This window comes from Argiope bruennichi, chromosome 2 (genome assembly GCF_947563725.1).
Source record: "Argiope bruennichi chromosome 2, qqArgBrue1.1, whole genome shotgun sequence".
Classification (NCBI taxonomy): Eukaryota; Metazoa; Arthropoda; class Arachnida; order Araneae; family Araneidae; genus Argiope; species Argiope bruennichi.
The window spans coordinates 104,487,919-104,507,470 of NC_079152.1; the positions used below are offsets into that span (position 1 = coordinate 104,487,919).

Consider the following 19,552-nt stretch of genomic DNA (forward strand, 5'->3'; position numbering starts at 1 on the left):
ATTTTTCGAATTCGTTAGTTTATGACTGCGATATTTTTAAGAATACCAATTAATTTTTGTTCGATGCCTCTCTTCTATATTCAATTAGATCTTAAATAGCTAAATGTCTCAAAGGAATTTTTCCTTTAAAACATTGTAATCTATTCATTTTAATAGGGATTGCATGAATAGCTGGAAAATGTCATGGGATAGAAATATTTCAAAGAAGGCCTGATAAGAAAAATTAAATTTATATTAAATGTCTGTTATATAGTGAAACGCGAATGAATATCTGCTGCATAATATTACAGTCTGTTCCTTTTAATAGCAGATTTAATGAACAAGTGAAAAATATAATGTGGCAGAGACATTTTAAAAGCATTCAGATGTAAAAACTAAGCTTAATTCTTGAAGTCTGTTGCTCATATATTGATTTCCCACGAATAAATTTCTGTTATATATTCTTGTAATCTGCTTATTTTAATAGCAGATAAAATGACCAGAAGACTTACTAGTAACAATATTTAAATATATGTAAATTACTAGACAATCAATCAACAGCATAATAAAAGTATCCGCATTTCATCTGATAGATGATCTTCTGGTTGAGTATCGTTGATTTCTGCAAACTCTGTTATCGTGTAAATTTCGTCTGAGTATGTTCCCGTGTTTCGTAATTTCGTGTGGAATAATGCGGTGTTGTTCTTCATTAAATTTTCCGAACTTTTCGTCATATAAATCCCGAATTGATTTTGTGGGTTTTTTTTCTGTTATAATAGAACAAAGCAAAAACACAATAACATAATGAAAGAGACAAGATTTTATACACTGTAGTTAAAAGAGAGGAAGTGAAAAAAAAATAATTCAAAATCGGTTTGTCGCTGTTAAGGACAAAATTACACGTAAACCTCAACATATTGAAAATACGGGGTCAAGTTGAAGGGACATATTTCCATTGGTTTATAATTGGTACTAATTTATCCTTTATTTTGTTATTTACTTGATTTCCATACAAAAAGAAGGTTTTCCGGTAAACAAATATTTAAAATTGATTGTTTACAGTATAATTGCAAATTTAGGATAATTTAAACCTTCTATTTGAAAATAACTCGAAAGCCATTTCGAGAAAAACTCTGTAATTTTGAATCGTCGTCAGACGATGAAAGTAGCACTTTATCCAGCGCCCTTCTATTCTAACTTTCTCACCACTCCAGCAAAAGGGCATGTGATTCTAATGGATTTCATCAGGCCTGTTTACCCAATGGTTTCGGTGGAATTGTGCATTGAATCTGGAATCTTGCCAGAAGGTTATTTCAGACCTCTAAATTGTAAGATAAATATAAGTTAAACCTTTTATAATCGATTACAAATCTCTAATCGAATCTTTTCAAAGTTTTGACATCAAAGATTGGTCGTCGAATCATATTAAATTTTATTATTCTCATACTTTTATAATTTCAGTTTTACAAATAATCCAAAATTGAAGGAAAAAATCTGTGATCCATCTTAATAAAATATTAGAAAAAGCTTATTGTAATAACTAATATTAAGTGTTCTTATTTTTAATCTTAATAGGACAGAGCCCAATATCAACTATAAAAATAATCTGTTGAAGATAACATGCAATGTTCATTTTAGAAAATTCAGAATGCAAACTATTATATACTGTTTTTAAAATGGGCCATGGTGGCCTGGTGGTAAGGTCTCGGCTTGTGAGTCGCAGGGTTTCAGGTTCGAGACCCCATTCCACCGAAGAACCGACTGTAATAGGGTCTGTTGCACGATAAATCCGTCAGGGCCAAACGTCCTCTCGTTTGTGTGGTGTGGTGTGGTGTGGAGAGCGGGGTGCCAGCTCATCGGTATCGTCCTCGTCATCTGTCCACGGTTCAAAATTACGAGGTCCGTCCCAAAATAGCCCTAGTGTTGCTTTAAACGGGACGTTAATATAGCTAAACTAAACTGCTTTTGAGATAAATTTCTTTATAAATGAACGAAAAATCATTTATTAAGTGGCAATGTTAAAAATAAGTAAACAACAGGGATTTGCATCACTGCAATTTTTTGTTTTTTAAATTTTGTTTTGGATATTTCGTAATTGTTTAATAAAACGGTTTATATAATGTTTCTGTCTGAGGAATAGTGTTCTATTAAAGAATAGTTTTAAAGAAGTGATTCATTAAATGAAGTTTAATTAAATAATCTTTATATTTCAATACAGCAATTTAAACAAAAAATAAAGTTGACAATAAATTAAAAAAAATCACTTTTCCTGCATTCTTTGCCCTAGTTATTGCAGACTTACATATTATTAAAAATAAAAATAAAAAAAAATCTCTGAACGTCACATTGTAGTATGATAAAGTTTCAAGCTTATCGTCTTTTTTCCTCTGACTTGATTGCATCAGCCATTGTCAATTATTTTTAATCCTGCTATGTAGTGATAGATTACCAAGTTCAAACGTTATTTCATTGTCTGCGTTTGTATAATTGTTTTGACATCATTTCCAAATGAAATTTACAAATTTGCTAAATCTTACCAAATAATACAAAATTCAAAATTCTCTTTTGACATTTCAGATAGAAGTACGAAAATAAGTGTGGAAAATGAAGTATTCTTGAAACACACACACACACACACACACACACACACACACACACACACACATACACACACACACACACACACACACAATCATCACCAACATTACTATTTTTTTAAAATGCAGTTTATGCCGCGAAGGACAACTATAATAATAAATAGACTGTTAAGTGTTTCAGTAGTCAATGAATGGTTACAATTTCTTTTATTACCCATTCTATAACAGATTATTATTCTTTTTTTAATAATAATTATAAAATCAAAGAAAAAAATTGCTTGGAAATAAAACTGATATCACTAAAAAAATTATTTTTAAAAGTTCACATTCATGTGAAAAAGAGCAGTAGTAAGCTATGGCGATACTGGATAGTTAAATTTGAATAAAATTTTTACCTAATGAAAATTTAATCAAAATTAAATTTTTTTTAAATATCTATTACTTGAGTAAATAAATATGTGTCAACAGTTTTTCCTGCTGAGCGTTTTGAACTCTATTAAACTCTTTGAACTTCGCATAATGAAAATTACAGAATGTACATAAGTTTAATAACAATTATTTGTTAAAAATAAAAATTGTGCCGTGTAAGATTAATTGTATTGATCAACGTACAATTGTATTGATCAATGTACAGGCATCTATAGAGTATTTAAAGAATTTTGTTTTCGATACTGCTGCATTTCCTTTCAAAATAATACCTGAAATATCAGGAAACAAAGAACCCAAATAGGTTGTTTTTCAGTCAACGACAGTTACTGAGTCAGCCAAATTTGCTGATGAATAGGCAAACAAAAATCATCAGAAAATTAATGATTGCTTTTATAAGCAGCTGAATTCCCACTTATTTAACTTTTCAGTAGTTCAAGCGAATCAACACCAATATGAAGTTCCTGGTAAGCATGGCAAATTGATTTTTACTTTCAAGGTCAAAAAGATTATCATTTTAATTATAACTAATTACTATTAATTGATTTTAATATAATACAAATCAGCAATGGAGTTAAACATTAGTAAATGGTTAATAGAAAGTATAGTATGTATAAAAGTGTATTATGTATGAAAGTATATTTAGTATGAACAATCAAAGATTTATGAACTGTATCTTATTCAGGAGGACAATTTTTTTTTTATCACTAACTGACAGTAACTTGGTATGTAGCCCAAATAATAAATTTTGATTGATCATTAATTTTTTAGAGACAATGCAAATTTATAATTTTCGCCATTATATTATATATTTATTTTAACTTTTCTATCATCATTAAAATTGAGAAGAATATTTATTTTTTTATCTAATAATTTTCCGCTGCCAAACCTTGAATAAAATGATATTCAAAACCATATATTCGATTTATCATATGTCGTATTCTATAAACAAATAAATGTTTAAAGTATTCTCATATTATTAGTTAATAATATTCTTATGCGTAACATTTGCATTTTTTTATTATCTGTAACTATATTAGATGAATAAGAGCATTGGTTCAAAATATTTACTATGTTAATCAAAGTTTCTTTATTAATTTTAATATTCTTGATAAGTAGATGTAGATTGACTAACTGTAATAGTTATCACTTGTAATTATTGGATTCACTATTGCGGGGGAATCCAGTAATTGTCGCAGTTGGTAACAACGGCATATTTACTGTGAAAAATCTAGTTAATGTCATTTTGTTGCATGGCAGTCAGTTTTGAATACAATAATTAATTTTGGAAGAATGTAGCATTCGAACATTTTTTTTTGGTTAAGTATTATGAAAAAACGTTGCATCGAAAAATGTCATATCAGAATTGAGGATCTATTCCCTACTTATGTCAAATTAATAAATAAATATTTTATTAATATTTTAAGAGTTTTGTATTGATTATTTATAAATCTTATTATTTCAGATTGTATTACTCTCTTTTTTTGCCATTTCTTGGGCTCAATTTCTGCCACTGGATGTAACAGACGAAGAGCATGCTGCCTCTTTAGGTGGAGCTGAAGTAGGACTTTATCGTAGAAGCTCTGATGGTTTTTTGCCAATATACTATCCTGGCTATTTTCCTTTCATTTATCCTTTTAATCGTAGATCAGAAATTAACAGTGCTTCGTTGGGAGGCGCTCGAGTAGGATTTTATGGTAGAGACTGATTAGGCTCAATAGGTGAAATCTGGTAGGTCTAATCTTTTTAAATTTTATTATTATAATGATAAATAATGTTTAAATGTTTTTATCCATAAAATTAAATGTTTTGATCAATAAAATTTCCATGACAGTCTACGGTTTTGGGTTTTTAAAGTTATCTGACGTTTTGAAGCAATCTGAGTTTTCATTTTTGTCGCAATAAATATTCAGTTTAAAGAATCATAAACATATTAAATATTTTACTTATAAAACTGATTTGCCGTAAAAGTCCTTTTATGGAAATTATTTTAAATGTTTTGTCTTTGAATAAGAAGTTTCGAATATCTTGGTAATTTTTCCATAAAATTAAACAACAACTATTTATTAAAATTCCTTAATAAAATAGGTATTCAATAAACTTAAGTGTAAAGTATAAAAAGAAAAATATGTTTGTTTTGTTAAAATCTAAATGGAAAATGAACTAAAGCATTTATTTTACTAAACCAAAAAATTCATAAAAATCATTTACAAAATATAAAATGCCTCTCGAAGAAAGAAGAAAATAAATGGACACAAATTTACAAATAAATTTTTCATTTTCATTATTAAAATGAATTAATTTATTGAGTAAAAATAGCACAATGCTATCCATTTGTATGATGGTACAGTATGATGATAAATGTACAATATTTGCAATTTAATATCTAACTGCTCGTTGACTTACAGTATTTTTCAACATCATTCTTTTAATTCCTCTAACGGACGTACTCAATTTCAAATTAAATAGGTGCAGAACATTTAATGTAAATCAGACATTAAATCATTACTCAGCAGAAGAAATGATTTAATTTATTATAATGATGAGATTAGATTGTTTGATGAGATAATGATTAGATGATTTAATTTATTATAATGCAGATATTTCAATTAAGTATGGAAGATAAATGTCAAAAATTGTTATTTGCGATTCTGGTGGAATGAAGAATCAAATTATAAGCTGAAACAATGAAATTTGTTTTAAGAGAGCGTTCTAATTAGTTATGAATGGATTATGTCAAAACTGATGAAATAATGCCAAACTGTTTGAATTGTGTTTGTAAAGGTTTCTGTCTATAAAGTAGCAAAATTTTAAGTGTATAATCGGACACAGAGTTGAATTTTATAATTATGTAGAAGGAGACTGGAAAAACGGTACCTAAAAAATACTAGTGATGACAGAATTGCATATTTAATGATAGAGAGAGATGGATATTGATGTCGGTTTACATATTTTAATTTGTTGTGAAATATAAGATGTTCGTGTTTGTAAAAGTGACTGCTTAGCTGAATAATCTGCACACAAATTCTATCAGCACAAAAGAGTACTAACATAACTCCACAAGTAACATTTAAACACCCCCTCCCCCACACATAAAGTCATAAAACCCAGAATATAAAGCAATGAATAAAGCACTTTTATACTGTTTCTGATAATTTACTTCTGGTGCACCTATCGTATGCTTACAATCTGGACTGTTTGTATTGTCAAATCCTTGAAATATGGCTGGTTCAGCCTTGAAATAAAAAGTTAGATCATGCCATTATAATGGGTTCACTATGCCTCTACAAGGTCACATTGCAGTCAATGACGATGTGACTATTTTGAGTGACCACATAAATGGTACGAACTGCATACCCTTATTACGGAACTATTTATTAAGATAGTTAGGCTCCTGTTCATATGGTTCACTTCATGCAGATCTAGTTTTCTAAACAAGATGAAGTTTTGGATCTATCATAATTTCCACAAATATTAAATATTTATGTTATCGAACCCTGGGGTCGGTGTCAGGGAAAAAAGTTTGAGTACTGTTTCCAATTCCATCGTGATTCAAGGAACTTGAGCTTTGCTTTTCAGGAAGTCTGGTTCAAGATTACCCAGGAAATTATGCAGGTTCTTTATTTTTTCATTCCGAGGACATTACAAATGATTATGAATGCCAAAAAGGGCTTTACTTCACATTAATTATTTCTTGTATATACTATATAAAATTTTTTTCATATTTTTGTCCCCTTCCTATATAAATGCTAAGGAAAAATCTTGAAACTAAAGAATAACTATCTATTGAAAATTTGGGATTTTATTTAAAATTTGGTTTGTGGCTAGAACCAAATTTTTAATCAACTTACTAGCATTTTCACATATGTATTGACTTCTTCCTTAAGGAATTTCCCTTAAGAAGTATTGCATGTATATTTTCGAAATATTACTATGTAGAATTCTTCTTTGATTCTTTCTTATTATCTTTTTTTTGTTCAATTGAGAAATAATTTGGAAAACTTTGACTACCATTTAAGTTTTTAAAATTGCCTTCTAAGTTGAAAAGTACTTACAGTCTGTCGTAAAGGTGCAAAATAGGAAAACTGATTGACTGTTCGCTACACATTGCACAAGTAATTTTGTGTTTTTAACAATGAGACCTTATATATTCGCATGATACAAATCTTCTGTTTTAACAGTAAGACCTATCAACAGTAAACAATATTGCTAATAAGTTTCAACTTATTTGATAATTCCGCATTTGAATTTCTACCCAAAAAATCCAAAAACAAGTAAATTTGAATAACTAGTTTCCGTCATAAGAGCTAATTTTTATTTCGTAATCTATGTTACAAAGAAATATAGAGTAATTTCAGCTGCTGAAATACAATTTTTAATATCTATTTTTTGATCATTAAGTAAAAATTGATTAAAAGGCAAGAAAATTTACTAAGCTGCTGTATTAAAATTGTTTTTAAACACAATCGAATATTTTCTTTTTCAGATTCCGATGTATTTTGTTCCTCATGGAAAATGAAGTTAACAAAAATGTCCGTCATTCTTGCACTTTTTATTGTTAAAATAAATTTATTGGAAAATTCATTTGAGTCTATTTTCTGTTGTATTTGAAATATCTAAATTATTTTCTTATATTAAATGCAGTCATCTTTCAACTGAGTTGTTTTATTAAGAGTTCGAATTTCATCATCATAATTAATTCTATTTCAAACTTGGAAGATTAACATATACAAGTTGCAGATATAGTTAAGAAATTCTACTTAATAAATTCATATTGTATTTTATGAATTATTTAAAAAATATCTAAGTTACTCAAAAAGAAAAATTTTCAGTTAATAATTTAAAATTCGAAACAATATTAAAATTATGAGAATATAATTGTAGCCTAAAAGTGTGTATTAATTTCATCATTGTTTGGTGAATGGAGCATTCGTCAATTAATTTTTGTTATTTGGAACTCATTTTTCTCCATCAAGATTTTGAAAACAATAGCAATGTTTATTTGAATTTTTAATAATATGCCTTTACATATTAGTAACTTTCGAGGCGAATCTGGAAAACATTTTCCAGTCTGGGATGAATAGTCAAAAGTTGCGGCTATTCCGGTTAATTAAAATGGATGTCTGATTGTCATATAGAAAGAACAAAAAACAGTAGTAGTCATATTTGATAAACAAAGTGCTGTTCTTTTTATTAATAGCAATATTTTGTCAAGAATACAGAATTAGGCAAGTATTAAATAAAGTGCGTTACGCACGCGCACACGCACACGCACACACACACATACACACATACAAAATTGAAACTCATAATGGTGTCTATAAGAATCCCCTTTTTCGTAAGACACGTTGATTCATTTCGTCCTAAACGAGCTGAAACGCGTTGATGCAATGTATTCATATGAATTCTAACGGCAAATAAATCAGTGGAGATTATTTAAGTAAGTAAATAAATAAATAAGTAAAATGTGTACTATTCCAAAGTTTCATTTTAAAGGAATTGGAGATTTCATTACGAAATTGATTATTGTATTGAAATTACAAAGGCAAATAGCACAGTTTTCATTCAAAGCCTTAGATTATTTGCAGACTACAGAAATGAAACAGAAACGACAGACAAAATAATTTCTAAATAAAATGGTTGTGGTATTTCGAGGGTCCAGAAACAAAACATCGATATAAAATAAATGCAGAATTCAATACAAAAGATCAATAAAATAAAAAAAGCCATTCATGAAATCAACCAGGAACAAAAGTAACAATGGATATGCAATGAATTTTGACAAGAATAATAAAATAATGAAACGACTTATAATGAAGATTTAACAAAAAATTATAAATGCATACAAAATTCTTGTAGAGCAAAACAAATTTCAATAAATATTAAGTATTCCCATGCAATAGTTTGGCGAATAGAGAATACATCTAAGCAGAGTTGAATAATAGCAATTAATAATACAAAAAAAAAACTTTTTATACATTACAATATCATAATATATTATCTATTTGAGCAAAAGCAACAAACAGTATATACAAATATTATTTGTTTGTTTTTCTATTATAATAAAAATTCAATACTTCTTATATTTCAGAGGCCATAGAAACACAAACAAAATAGAGTACAAAAGGTCTGCAATTTTGAATAAATATATGTAAAGCATTATTATATAAATTGAAAAAAAATCAATTATATTAAATCTTAATAAAAGTTTTCGAAATACTGAATGTATAGACTGTTTCCAAATAAAATGTAAATATTGTATTTTCATTATATGTTTAACTGTGAATGATTTTGTATCTCAGGTGATTCCCTTAAATCATTCGGTTTTCTGTTTCTCGTTATATATGCCTTTTTACATTTTTTATTTAACTCGTTTTGATTAAAATTTATAAAAATAGAACTCTGAAATTGATTTTTCATTCACTTCTTGATGTGTTAGTTTTGAAATTTTGTACACTTGTGGATTCTTAATGACAATGGACTATATTAAAATTTTCAAAACTTAATTGTAATAAGTTTGCTATAAATATTTTATCAAATAATTATTACAATAATTTTCATTTTACATCGTTACTGTGAATAGCTTATTTAACTAAATATTGATTGCATGAAGAGTGTCGTCATCGTGTAGAACATTTGAGAAAAAAATTTATATTAATTTTCTATAATATTTACCAAAACGAATGACCAAATCGTGGAAAATAATTAAAATAAATATATTTTATCAGTCAACTAATAAAAGAGAGTTCTGAGAATTATTTTTCTTAAATTTATTAAAACTATACAGTTTTATACATTTCTCTCGGTATATTGAAAAATATGAAATTCTTCATATGAAATTTAAAAAAAACTTATTAAATATTTAAAAAAATATCGTTTACGAAATCAACTTGCTTATATCTTTTTAAAAAGAAATAAATAAAATTAACTTTTAATAATTGAATCACACCAAAGTAAATTATACTTAAACAAACACGCTTTTTCCACCTTAAATTTATCTTTGAAGGTCACATAGCAATTACATACAGCCATAAAGCCTTTCAAATATATATATAAAGATTGCTACAAACAACAAAAATAAAATATTCGAAGAATACAGTATGATTCAGACTGATTCCCTGTAAAATGAGATCTTCCTTTTTTTAAAGCCTAAACACATTTAAAAGGCGGCGACAAACAAAGGCAAAATAGAAAACAGATGCGCTTACGGTGATTAAGGGCGGACTATCTCTCGTGAGAAAATTTTATGCTTCAGGTTAAAAAAGTACAAAAGATGCCATTAATTACTGGACTCACTTTTATTTATCCTTAACTCAGTTGCGATTGGTCGAATCCATTTCGTTAATAACAAAGCGGCTTATTGCCACCAAAATACCAATATTTGTAATTTTAATCTTTATTTCTTTGTCTATTCATTGCTTTTTGCTGTTAATGCAAATAAACAAATGAATGATAATTTGCCAGAAGAAAGAATATATATATATATATATATATATATAAACGTGGGTGGGGTTAAAAAGAAAAGTATTCCCTGGAAGTTGTTTGGTTGGTGAATGCACTATATAAAATAAAATCAATTTTATCAAGACTTTCTTTAATCCCGTAATTATCCAGAGAGATAGTTTTTGAATTAGTAGTCTGGAGAAAGCCACAATAGCTACCGGAGGGAAGATATTTCACGGCTGCCCTGTTATTATCATTTTTGAAATGCGACAAAGCAGAAAGAGGAAAAAGGGCCGGCTGTAAAAGTAAAGCTTATGTAAAGGATCACACCCCGATGACTTTTAAACCACTGTTTATGATGCATAAACTGTTATTCGAAGAGCGAAAGAATTAGATAAGGCGTTAGTTTCAAACCGATAGAGGTAATGAGCCATTTTAATGCGACCGTAGCGTGAGATTTTAGATCTTTTTAGTCCTTCAAAGCTTGCCGCGAATAGAAAGAAAGACAATACAGAAACATAAGCAAATGCTGTGTTCAGTGATTATTGCTTACATGCCCTATGTTTTATTTCGGATGTTTTTTAGTATTATTTTCTTTATTCTTTATAATATATGCAGCATCTCAGCGATATAAATTTATATAGAAACTTTCTGCACCAGTATAGAAAGCATGAGAACTTTAGAAATTCTCATACTTTCTATCCCAAAATTTTCATGCCTTGAGTGCTGAGAATTGAAAATGATCATCATTGCCATTACGAGTGCGTTGTACAGTTTCATTTTCGGCGACAGAGGGTTTCAGGTTCGACACTGTATTTTATGGAATCTCCTCCATGTATAGGGATCTAACACGGATTAAATCTGATGAGGGTCATATATCTTACTAAAGACGCATTCGAAAGTTTGAAACCTCTGGAGGCACGTGTTGTCCTTGTTATTTGACAGAAGTACAAAATTTGGGATTGTGCCAAAATAACTGTCATACTATTTCAAAATTTGACGTTAATACAACTAAATTGATATCCACGCACCTCCCCCCCCTGTTTATCCGAGTTCGGTATAAAACTTGTAGAAGGGCAGCCAGGGGAGAGTTCCACCCGAGCACTCCAAGCCATCTGAACCTTCCGAGCAGCTTTATTTTCAAAATTTTACAATCATTGTCCAAAACAGGGGCATTAATTAATAAATTAATGTTATTGGTAATATTAGAGATCTTTTGTTATTAGTATTTGTTTTACAATTGGTGTTGCAATTCTGTCATCCTTATACACGAGTCGCCCCTTTCTTCATTATTATTCAACAGAGAGCATAGATGAATAGCGAAAACTGTCAGCAATAAAAATAATGTAGATATCGTCGGATCTTTTGTCATGTGACTTTCTATAGTTCAAATGCTTGTTACGAGAATATTTCAACGATTGAATAGCTGGTTACACTACAAATATAATCTCTTTCCTTTTGGAGAAGCTATTTCCTTATTCTGGTGCAAAATGAACCGCTACTCGTTACTTCCGCAATAATTAGCAAATATCCTGCTGACCGCTGCATTTCCATTTAAGCTTCAATTGGTGCGTGTTTATAATCCCAATGAGAAATGTCAGATTAATTTGCTTCGTATTTATTGCATCGATTATATACATTTAAGTGAAAGAAAACATTAATGTACATTTTTTATTCGTGATTTTACTACTTATCATATTTTTATCGAATGGCTTGATTTAACTTCAATCATTAATAGTTTTTAAGTCATTAGTAGTGAATATGAAGACCTGTGATAGAGAATATTACCATTAAAATCTTGATGGCATAATTTTTTTAACTTATTTCACTGTTTAAAAAGATTTTTCATTCTCATTTATCTCCAATTTTATTTCGGCCATATTTTATCCCAAAGGAGCAGTGTATTTATTGTTAACTTTGTACTGAATTTCTAACATTTAATTAATCGCTACTTTACCGAAACCAAATTTTCGGTCAATATTGATTACCTACATCTATATATATATATGGGGTGAGGATACTTAAGGTTGTCGTTATTATTTATAAGTAAATTACTTTAAATTTATGAATAGACTGTTGTTGTTTAAAATATATTTCATTTGAATTATTGTATTTATATTATTGTTAAGTAACATCTGTGTATAAAAAGTTTAGTTTTATTCATGAATTTATCTCTTTTTAAATTATAAAGATGCTGTAATATATAATCTAAAAATTATATATTTGATTAATATTTGTGAAAAAAAAAGAAACGAGACATTGCATTTCTTTCTTTGCTATTAATAGCCTTGGTTTTTCTCATTTAACACAAGAAATTTTTGTTGAATTCATTATTCATTGAGAATTAGTGATAAATTTAACTTTAGTAGATATCATTTTTACTGATTATAATTTTTTTTACCTTTAAAATCGTCTCCATCAGACAAGCAGACGAAATGTCCAACTTTTCTTAAAATTGAAAAGAAATTTACATAAAAATGAAAGCGAATCAATACCTAAACAATTCACATAAATTCAAAGAGTTTGATTTGTCTTTATGACGTCTGCGTATTTTTCACGAATATTCATGGATATTCCTCAAAATTTTGACAATCATAAAGCAATTTTTTATTATATCGGCAATGATTTTATAAATTTAATTAATACGTCTTTATTAAACTTACTCTATACATTCTGAAAAATTTGCTACCACATTTAAAAAAAAATAGGAAATAAATATAGGAAAATTTAAAAATTTATTTAGAAATCAATATTTAATTAAAATTAATTAATGAAATATTATAACTGTTTACTTTAAATTCTTTTATCCGAATGCTTTTAAGTCAAAAATGTAATTATAAATAAATTATTTTATTGATTAATAATTAAATTATTCAAAATTACTGAATAAAAAGGCAAAAGTATGCATATGTATAACATTTCAGTTCTGTATTTTTACTTGCAACAATTTGGAATCCTTGGTCTGTAAACAACGAATAAATTCATTCTAATTGTTTGAAAGATAATTTTACTTAATAAGAAAGTTTCTTATTTAGATAAATCTTTTCATATGAAATATTAATAAATCATGTTTTTATGAATTTGCTTTAATATTATAATACCATAAAAATTTAAAATAGAAATATTGTTATGCAATAGCTAAAGTATTCTTGAAAAATAGAGATTTAAGAAGTAGCGAGGTTGAATATGAAATATAATGTCTAATTTCAATTTTCATTTAAAAATATTTCTTATTATAAAGATAAAAATAATCACTTCCTGAAACGCAGCATCTAAATTCTGATCGAAAAACATGTAGAATGCTTATCTCATGTCAATTTTTGAAAAATATAAATATTGTTATGGAACAAACATGTGAATAATTTATTAAAATACCGAAATCATTTTCATTAAATATAACAAAATTCAAAATATTCAACTGATATTTGGTTATGATAAATTTTTAAATATATATTTAAGTGATTTATTAAATATTTTAATTAAGGTATTAAGAAATGAAATCAAACTGGTAATACAGATTTCTCACAAACAATAAAAAAAATTATTTACTTTATCCAAAGACAACCGCGAAGAAAATTATTTTAACGATAAGAATTTTATTAAAACCTGGAAATAATTTCTGGTGTAGAAACAAATGGAATTATAAAGCCAAAATTATCTTATATTAATTTGCTTTGTTACAAATTCTTTTTAACCAGATTAAAGTGAATTATTTATTGCCGTGACATTTTATTATTCTGCTAAAGAATCAATTTAATACTTCTACGCAAAATTATGTAGAAACTACTGGATCAATCAATCAAAAGAAAATTTTGAAATGGAATTGAATAGTGAACACTTCACCAAATTTGTATAAAATAATACCAAACATTTTAGATAGATATATTACATTGCTAACTTTTCCAAACGAATGCAATTAATAATAAATGAAATGGACTATAAAAAAGAAATCACATGATATCATAATACATTAAATAAGAAATAAAAAACAACCCTAAATGTAGCATAAATGTCTTCAAAAATAATTCCTGCTTTTGAAGCATTTAAAACAAAAGTTATTAAATTTTATGCAGCTGATTATATACCTAAAATACGCATCGAAGTAAGTCCTATGTCATTTAATCATTGTCATCAAGCCACTCTTAATTTTTTTAGTTGGTCAACTTTTATGTCTCTACAAAGTATTAATGACTTTTAATTGACCATACCAAGATAAGTGACATTTTAAACTTGTGGGAGTATTCTCTTTTCGACTTCCTTAAGTATTTACTCTCTATTTGATTCGTTTTGTGGTAAAGCAAAAAGAATCAAGTATGAATTTTAAAACTCAATCTTTGAACGATTGGATGCAAATATAAATTTTAGAGTTGAGACAGTATGCTGCATATGACTTAGATTCTTTTTTGTGTTTCTGAGTTATTACATTCTTGTACATATTGAAAGAGAGACAAATAGATAGTTAATAGTTTGAACGATGAGTCCAGAATTTGATATATACCTATTATTCTGAGAATAAAATCGTATGCCAAAATTCATGTATCTAGCTCTTTTAATGCTAATAAGGTGATACGGTCATGGAAAAGTAAACAGATAGACAGAAATTTGATGAGTTTGATTCAAAGAAAACAATCAAAGAATTCTTATGGCTGTGGTGGTCTGGTGGTAAGATTTTCGACTTCTGAGCGTAGGAGACCCCAAGTTCGAAACCCAATTTCACTGAGAAATTGCATACGTATATGTGGCGTCCATTAAATATGGTGATTTCAAGTTCTTTAGCTGATGTAACGAGGCAGCTTGGTGATGTATTTCTAACATAACTATTATCTGATCACGTTTTAAAGTTAAGAGTTACTTCAAAATTGGACTAAGTTTAACTAATATGTCCTAAATTGATCGAAATTTTCAATTCAGAGTAAATTTCACATATCGAGCTTTTATTCGTGTAATGTGTTTTGTGGCGAGCTATAATATTCGTAGAAAATCAGATTTTCAATTTCTTTGGAGGGCGAGGCTGGGGACTCAGAGATTTCAGAAATCTTGAGATTATTAAAAATCTGGCATTCGATATCTTCTCTTTGTGTATTTCGTATACGAGAAAGTAAAAAAAAAATCGATTTAATAGGCCATTTTAATCACGATTAGTAGACCATTTTGTAATACGATTATTTTCGGCAACAGTTTTCAGGTTCTTTAATTTAAAAGTTCAAAAATCAAATTTTACTTCTTTAATACACTCTTGACTAATCCGAAAGAAGAGCAAATCTTGCGCATAAAGTACGTTCCCCGCTTAAAACCTTTAGAAAATCTTGTTTGAAGTTACTCATTCACAGATATTCTACACTTTAATAAATCTTGATCTGTGAAAGAAGAAAAGCAAGAGAAAAGAATATATAGTCGAGAACAATACATGGTTGAAGAAAATAATCTTTCCGCTTCTTAATATCCCGCCCCGCCTTTTATGAAGCAAGACAGCAGTAAACGAAAAAATGACGCCAAAGAACTCTTGACATATTTTTTTTTTGTTGTTGTCCTCCATTTTTGTTGTTGTTGTTCTCCTCCATTTTTTTCCATCCTTGTCTTCTGTTATCGAGAGATATCGAACATTAAAGAGAGAACAGCCTGTTTCGGGAAGGCCAGAAAAATTTGTTACCCAGGACTCCGTCATCAAAAGGTTGACTCGATAGAATAAACAAAAAATAAACGAATCTATCGATCCACTCCATTTCTTTTTTTCCTCAGCTCTCACTCCTCTTGATTTCTTTTTATTGTTCATTTCTTTGTTCGACGGCAAAGAACATGATCTCAAACACGAAGGGGTCGGGCAATGATTTTATTTAGTTCTTGTATCTATCCAGTGATAATAACCGCGGTTTTCTAGCCTTTCTTTCCTTTCTTCTTCTTTTTTTATTTATTACTGATGGAACGTAAAAGGAGGAGGATGCGGTTTTTTAGGACATAGTTCCATCATTTTTCTTTTAATTAACGAAAATTGTTCTTCCCTCAGGATGTTCTTCTTGTTACTTCAATAAGCGCAATAAATAACGGTTTCTTACAGCATAAAAGAGAAGTGATTTATTAAACACAAAGGGAATTTGTCGGTAAACACTTTTTCGTTTTTTTTCACATACAAAATGTACAAAGAAATTGTGCTGTTATCGCCGAAAATAATTTCGATATTTTGACGAGTTCCTCTCTTTCTACATTTTTCGAACCATGCTCATCTGTCTGACTTGATATAATAATTCATAAACAAAAGAAAATAAACGGCGGAAATGTAATTATTTTATGCCATCTTAGAAAAAAATTTGCACTAAATTTTAGATAAAACTCTTCAAACGTAAATCTGACTATTAGTCCATGAGCAAGTAACTCAAAAACTCACTGAACTTGTTTTGGCGGAGGAAATTCGGCAAATTGTTTTGTAGATCTGTGAATCTTTTAAATTAAATACTTTAAAAGATTTATGCCTGAATTTTGTATTCATGATAATCTGATCTCAATAACTAAATACCGTAATAAACTAGATGAGTAAATTAAAGGTCAAGCTTTGGACATCAAAACTGTATATCTTTTATTTATCCATGTGTATGTGAACATAGTAACTTCAAAGCACAAAAAGAAAGATAAGTGAAGTTTTTTATGTAAAGAAAAAAAAAAGTACTGAATAAAACAAATAAGCAATTAAGCAAAAAAAGAATGATTTTTTTCACTGTGAATTTATTTTTAATTGAACCATTTACAGTTTTCATTTACCATTATGAATAACTTTTTAGAGTTTCCCCATTGCAGTAATATTTTTTTCCAATGAATTATTTTTTTTAAATAAAAAATGAATAAAGATAGCATTAATTTTTGGGGAATTTAAAAAAATCATCCTTATTAATTCATGTGCTTAAAAGTTAAGTCCATGTGCACCAAGAGTAGCAGAGCATACCATTTTGAGGTTTTATTTTTCTATGATTTTATTTTTTTCTACTTACTAAGCAGCAGAACACATTGGATGAAGAAAACATATCTTTATATAACGGAATTATTCACGGCAATGAAGCAATCTATCTCATCGACTAGTAGAAATATTAATAGCTGTTTGAATTGCATAAAAGAACGCAATCTCCTATCAGCAACAAAGGAAACCAACATGTTGACGAAGTTCACTTTCCATCATTTATATATCGATTATTCAAAACGAGCATTTGCATTAGAATATTATATACTGTAATGTTCGATATGATTGCGGTACGGGGTTTCATGATACAATTATCTTACGTTATATTATAAAGGGATATATTTGAGGTTATGAGCTAAATGTAAAAATGCAGAAATAATCTCTAATAATAATAAATAAAGAAAAAAGAGGATATATTTTTCAATTTTTTTCTAAGACTTATAAATTCCTTTTTTGCTGTAAGTAAAGGAATTTCTGTAGTGTTTGGATTCTCAATTTTTATTTCATACCGTGATACTTGATTAGTTTATTAATTTATTTTAGTAACCACCTCTCATTCTCCCCTCCCCCAATTATCTCTATGCGCAAGGAAAGGCATAATTAATAAAGTTTCGGTTCTCTTAAGAATCAAATGATTCGAATATTATTTGATTCTTTTGCAGGGCTTATTTTTGGTTTTGCATTTTAATTCCTTTTTGTATTAGTTTTAATTTAAGATATTGCATATAAAAATATAATTGAAATAATTTCCATATTGACAAAAGGTAATATTATTTATCGTAATAATAAACAGTTGAAACGAAAAACAATCCTTCAGCTTGTTTCATACGAAACATATACATCTACTCCTTTAAATGATAAATGATTAAAAAAAGGTAGTATTCAAAGTGTTCGGGTGCACATATTAAATAAGTAGGATATGCATATTACATTTACATATTCTCATAATTTTTAATTAATTAATTAATTAATAAAAAATTGTTTTAATTAATTAATTTTAATTATTATTCAGAAATAGGAATATAAAGGCAAACTTCCAATACCTATGTAAATCACTTGGAGTTGCAGATATTTTATAAGAAACAATGAACACACGACATTTATGAATAACAGAGGCAAATAAAAGTTTAAATTCAAAGGAAGACAATTTAACATTTTAATATTTTTTAAACTAAATATTTGATTATCATTGGTTACTTACAAATTTTATTTCATAATCATTATTTTATTATTGTTTCACTGCGTTAATTGGTAAGAGTGATGATTTGCGGGATGAATCACGGAATATGTATTTGGGTTTAAAGCTTCCTCACCAGCATGCAGCAGCGACACAAAGGAGATCATCTGTGTTATCTAATATCATCGTATAGAGAGAGTCTATTAGAATAAATTGTGTCAGATATTCAGAAAGCATACTGATCTTTTTAAGGGAAAAGGTATGGAGCGATATATTTGTTAAGGTTTGTTTGTTTTCCTTTTAGCAAAATAAGCACTTTGTCCTAAAATAAATTTTTGTTTTAAAGCTATGTAAAGTAATTTTTCTATCAATTTGTTGACAACTCGATTGCTTCTGACACTCTCAGGCTTTAAAGGAATTTTTATCTAGATACTTCAGATTTTTCCTATAAAATTAAATTCTAGAAGAACGTCTGGGTATTGGTTTCCCCTCATGAAGCTACACCAAAAAATACCAATCAGTATCGATTCATCTAAAATCATTTAAATTCCTAATCAACTAAATGATTACGATCATTTAACGAAAAATTGAACAATTGATTGAAATTTTGAGGAATTTTCAAATTTCTGAAATTTGCAATCATCTGATTCAGAAAGCGAAACATTTTTTTTTTTTTTGCAAAAAAGATAATTAAGACTTCATTTCTCTTCCTCTCAGCAAAACTCTTAGTAAAATTAAGTAGTTTTTTTTCTTTAGTTTTATTTTAATTTTTTAAAGTCTATTTTTACACTGCGTAAAAAACACCTATTTTATAAATGTTGAATTATAGCAAAAGTAAAAATAAATAAACCCACGGACATCTTTTCCAAAGTTAAAACGTTTAGTGAGTTGGAAATGTTCACCTGATATTAAATTTCATTCAAATTTATTTTGTAGCTTCGTATTATTTACAGTAGAAATCTTAAAATCTGAGAAGAATTATTG

The 19,552-nt window shown here is 28.1% G+C and overlaps 1 long non-coding RNA gene across 1 annotated transcript; it reads left to right on the forward strand.

The window, feature by feature from the left end:
• The first annotated feature begins 3,404 nt into the window (after positions 1 to 3,404).
• On the forward strand, positions 3,405 to 7,592 carry LOC129962421 (uncharacterized). The gene is made up of 3 exons (XR_008783892.1): positions 3,405 to 3,469; positions 4,468 to 4,733; positions 7,489 to 7,592. It is a non-coding gene; the product is annotated as an uncharacterized LOC129962421 (long non-coding RNA).
• Positions 7,593 to 19,552: the final 11,960 nt, after the last annotated feature.